The sequence below is a fragment of the Rhinopithecus bieti genome, unplaced genomic scaffold, assembly GCF_001698545.2.
Source record: "Rhinopithecus bieti isolate Rb0 unplaced genomic scaffold, ASM169854v2 scaffold_54, whole genome shotgun sequence".
Classification (NCBI taxonomy): domain Eukaryota; kingdom Metazoa; phylum Chordata; class Mammalia; order Primates; family Cercopithecidae; genus Rhinopithecus; species Rhinopithecus bieti.
In genome coordinates, this window is record NW_016803233.1 from 2227950 (window position 1) to 2233457 (window position 5508).

At 40.3% G+C, this 5508-nt stretch overlaps 1 pseudogene; it reads left to right on the plus strand.

Annotated features, from left to right (window-relative positions):
• The first annotated feature begins 3861 nt into the window (after positions 1 to 3861).
• LOC108528624 (presenilins-associated rhomboid-like protein, mitochondrial pseudogene) lies at positions 3862 to 4989 on the plus strand (annotated as a pseudogene).
• The last annotated feature ends 519 nt before the right edge of the window (positions 4990 to 5508 follow it).

The window sequence follows — 5508 nt, forward strand, 5'->3', positions numbered from 1 at the left end:
TCTAACAGACCTGCTTATTGTACACATTGGCTCCTTCCTTTCTCTCTTACCTTATTCATGCCATGCTCAATCTGGAAACTTCATCCAGCAGTAGAAAACTATTTGTAGTTTCCTGGAGACACTGTGCTATTTAATACCTCCATGTCTTTATATAAACTCTTTCCTCTGAATGGATTATCTTCCCTGACCTCCACTCAAGTCTGATTTCAGCTACGAAAATTTCTTATTTCTTATTTAAAAACGAGATTAACAGCACTTTGGGAAGCCAAGGCGGGCAGATCATGAGGTCGGGAGATCGAAACCATCCTGGCTAACATGGTGAAACCCTGTTTCTACTAAAAATACATAAAATTAGCCAGGCATGGTGGCGTGCACCTGTAGTCCCAGCTACTTGGGAGGCTGAGGCAGGAGAACGGCATGAACCCGGGAGGCAGAGCTTGTAGTGAGTGGAGATCAAGCCACTCCACTCCAGCCTGGGCTACAAAATGAGACTCTGTCTCAAAAAAATAAATAAATAAGTAAATAAATGAACAATTTGTTTCTTGACCATTTTATGATGCTTCTCTGTTGGAGTCATCACTGCTTCTTGGGCTGAGTTTACATATGGCCACGTAAAGTTCCCAGAAACCCACATGGGAAGCCTAGCACATTTTTAAAAATTTTACCAATTTTCCTGGAAGAATTTGAGATTAAAAAGCCCAATGAATTAGAAGAAACATATTATGTAGCATTTACAAATTTTTCTTAAAATATAGAACAAGAATCCCAAGACGTTTATTCTTAGATATTTAAATATTTACTCTGTGGCTACTTATTGTGATTTTTGGCTTCAGATTTCTTGAGGGCAATCTATCTCTTCGATTTTCATAGAAAAGTTTAAGAATGAGGGGTGGAAACTTTTGTGATGCTACACCTCACCTTACATTTTGCTCATTTGTTCTTTTGTCTGTTTTACTGAGAATGTCAGGAAACACATTTAATAAAGGCACCTATTATTATTCATCAGTGTGTCCTTAGTATCATACATACAGAACACAATCAGGTGTCTTTCAAGTTAAACCAGAATGAAGCATATAGGATTTCATCAAGCATAGTAAAAAATAATGACATTAGACAACTCAGTTAATAAATCTGTTCTGTGAAGTGCTGAAAGTGGATGTCGCATAAGAAAAGGACAAAGCTGGTTTATACAACAGTCTGTCACATAGAAATCTCCCTTAATCAATATTTCATTGACACTGATCTTCATAATGTAGGCCTCAGAATAATTTGTGAGGCATTAAAAGGAGGTCAAATTTGATTAAATCTTGTTTATAAACTCTCAGGGCTGGAAGTGGACTTAGGAATCATTTGGTTCAGAGATGGCAAATGTGCATGTGTGTGTGGCCACTTTCACTTTCTAAGACCCTGTCAGACATCATTAATCAATCCTGAGACTTCTTTTCACTGAACCTAGTTACAGATGCAGAACATTTCTTAATTCACTACTCTAGACAGACACAAACAGTCAAAATGATCTTGCAAAAAAACTAATCAATCTTTGATTGACTCCAACCCTAAATTCAAAAAATGGATGTCCTGTGTATTCTGTGTATTCTGCACAAACAGGCATCAAGTTCCTGATTGAGCACTTCTAAAATGAGGCATTCCCTGAGTAGGTCTTTTATCATATTATGATTATGTAATCAGTAATGAATACATGTGTCCTTAAGAAGAGTTACATGCATCCAGCAAATCCTAGCCCCCACATACTGTAATCCACAGGACACTGCCAAACAGGAATTATTAATCCCATTTTATAAATAGGAAAAATTAGAATCTAAGACAGAGAGGGAAAAGGCAATACATAGTTTGGCCTGCTTAGTGTTTTAAAGATAAAATTAAGCCTACATTTAAAATCAGAAGATTTTGCATCAAAATGTGGTTTCACCACTTTTATTTAAAAGTAAGAATAAACCTGTTTTTTCATATGGTAGCAATTGGCCCATGCTTTATAGCAGTTGGACCCTTTGATGGCTTTGTACTTGCAGTTTTCCACAATTCCTACTATGTTCACAATTCATGAGGGTTAACTTTTCTTCCTGCCTGCTTCAGTCATGCTACCTGAGAGTCTCTTGTAAGAAGCTGAGTTGACATTGACTCCAAGTTTCCCAAAGCTCATGTGGCTATTGTTTTTCTGCCATTGATTTGGTCTTCCCTCTGACTTGAATGGCTTTCTCTTCCATTTCCATATTACTGAAACTAAAAATTGGCAGGGGTGGGGAAGACTAGGACTCTGGAGATGTGAAAACTTTGGAGAGTTTGTCTTACTTCTGCAGCCTCTTATACTCTGGGTAATTTGCAGATTTTATTTACCAAGGCAGAAAGCTGAGAATCCAGGTTTATACTAGTAAAGGACTGCTGGTGGGTGTCCAAAAAACGGTAGAACTTTTAGCAGAGACCTCGATGGTCTCATTAAGCTTAGTATGTGTTTTCTAATTTCACCTGTATTTTTATTCATATCATACAACCTACCAGCTCACATGTCAGCTTACCATATGGAGACTCTCAGTTCTGCATGCATAAGTCATAGAGGATCTCAATAAAGTCTCATTGCCTTTACAGTGGTGTTTTGATAAGTGCACTTACTTTGTTGTCATGTCTTTGTCTTTCTCCTCCAGTGCCTATCTAATTACCTGTCACATAGTCAGAGCTCAATAAATGCTTCCCAAAGCATTCAACTGCATCATTGCTCAGCACCTTAATCTCTTCCTTCACGGTCTCTTGCAGATATTATGTCATAATCTACCCACAAGCCACCAAGAAGTAGGTGGAAAATGTTGTTCTCATTTCACTGACGGCAAATATCAGATAAAATAGGAACAACATGATTTACCTGATATCTTCCATAGCATTAAGGGCACAAATAAAGTTTGCAAAATAGTGTTTGTTAAGTCACATGTCGCTGAGAAGTGAAACAGAATGAGTGTGGAATCTGCAACAAATTCTAGAGCTCATTGTTACTAGCTTCTGTCAACTGTGTCAGGTACTTCCCTTGGTTTTCTTGGGTACCAAGCTTCAATGCCTTTCAGGTGCATTGTAGTTTTTGTTTAAAAAGAATGACTGTCTACAATTTCAAGATGCTCAAACAGTTCTGTGTATATTCAAAAAGTTTTATTTCAGTTTTATGCCCAACTATCTTTCCTTCTGTAACTCAGTCTCAAGTACAGGTAGAACAGTGATATAGGACAAAGCTGGGGGAGTCCTAGTGTTAGATTGATAGCATACTGGTTTCCTTATTTCCAAAGGCTAACACAAGATTCTTTCCCTGGCTTTCTTGTTAAAATGCATTATCTCCCATGACGTGTCTCAACCCTTCTGATAAAGTGTCCTGTGATAGTTCTGCTTTATTGATGAGCCAGACATGATTCACAGATGTGAAATATCAAGTGTAGGCATAGAATAGGGTGAAGCTGGAATCATTAACCATAGAGATATGTACAGCATATGATTGGGGCAAAGAGATAAATGAGAGAAGCAATCAAGTAAACTTAGAGGAGGAATAAAAGGGGGTATAGGAAAAATTTCAATGTAAAAGTGATACTTCTGTGAGATCTTGAAGGATCTTGGTGAGTAAAAATCTCACCAAGGCAACACAAAATTAAAACCACTTTAGCCGAAGGAAACCAAGGAGGCAAAGAAGTGAGAACCATGGTGGGGTGCGATGGCTCACACCTGTAATCCCAGCACTTTGGGAAGCTGAGGCAAGCAGATAACTTAAGTCAGGAATTCGAGAGCAGCCTGGCCAACAAGGTGAAACCCCTCTCTACTAAAAATACAAAAAGTTGAAGGTCGGGCCATGGTGGGGCAGAGGTCAGGAAGATGGCCTGGCGAGGCTGGGCACAGAGAGGCTGGGGTTGTGGCCAGGCGTGGGCTGTGTCGGTGGGTGGCCACAGCTGCAAGGAGCTCCCTGTGGCCCTAGCCCTGCCACGGTTGCTCGGATGCAGTTTTAACTTATTTATTCAGTAAAAAATGAGGATTCAGAAAAGCACCCAGGAAGGTTGAACCTCGAAGATCAGACACAGGGACAAGTGGTGAAGCATACAAGAGAAGTGCTTTGATTCCTCCTGTGGAAGAAACAGTCTTTTATCCTTCTCCCTATCCTATAAGGAGTTTCATAAAACCTTTATTTTTTACTGTTGGGTTTACAGGCTGTGCATTTGGATCAGCTGCTCTTTGACAATATAAATCACTGAAATCCAGGGTCCAGAGTTACTTTGATGGTATAAAAGCTGATTGGTTGGATACCATAAGACCACATAAAGAAGGAGACTTCAGAAGGAGATTAACAAGTGGTGGAATAATCTAAGTGATGGCCAGTGGACTGTGACAGGTATTACAGCTGCAAATGTCCTTGTATTCTGTTTATGGAGAGTACCTTCTCTACAACGGACAACAATCAGATATTTCGCATCGAATCCAGCCTCAAAGGTCCTTTGTTCTCCAAAGCTGCTGTCAACATACAGTCATTTCTCCTTATTTCACATGGCAGCAAATACGTATGTTTTGTGGAGCTTCTCTTCCAGCATAGTGAACATTCTGGGTCAAGAGCAGTTCATGGCACTGTACCTATCTGCAAGTGTTATTTCCAATGTTGTCAGTTACGTGGGTAAAGTTGCCACAGGAAGGTATGGACCATCACTTGGTGCATGTGGTGCCATCGCAGCTGTCTGCACTAAGATCCCAGAAGGGAGGCTTGCCATTATTTTCCTTCTGATGTTGATGTTCACAGCAAGGAATGCCCTAAAAGCCATTATCGCCATGGATACAGCAGGAATGATCCGGGGATGGAAATTTTTTTATCATGCAGCACATCTTGCGGGAGCTCTTTGTGGAATATGGTATGTTACTTATGGCCATGAACTGATTTGGAAGAACAGGGAGCCTCTAGTGAAAATCTGGCATGAAATAAGGACCAATGGCCCCAAAAAAGGAGGTGGCTCTAAGTAAAGCTGGTATTGGACAATAGTCCATGTGCATCTGGTCCATGATGCCTGAGAGCCCCAGGAGACATCGGTCCTAGGGTGATCACGGCTATGCTCCCACCTGGAAGATGCCAGCATCTGGCCTCCCAGTGTTTTCAGCTGTGTGCCCCAGTCTGTGTCTTTTTAGAAAGTGAATGATGATAAAGTTGTGAAGTAAAGGTTTCTATCTAGTTTGTAAAAAAAAAAAAAAAAAAAAAAAAAAAATTCAAAAGTCTGGGCATGGTGGTGCATGCTTGTAATCCCTGCTACTCAGGAGGCTGAGGCATGAGAATTGCTTGAACCCAGGAGGCAGAAGTTGCAGTAAGCCGAGACTGCACCACCACACTCTAACCTGGGCAACAGAGTGAGGTTCTGTCTCAACAAAGAATAAAACAAAACAAAACAAAACACTAAGAACAACTATCATGGTAGGAGGCAATCAATTCTGTTTTAGCAGAACACACCAGGGAGTATATGGCTGGAGATGGAGCAGAAAAGGGCTTTC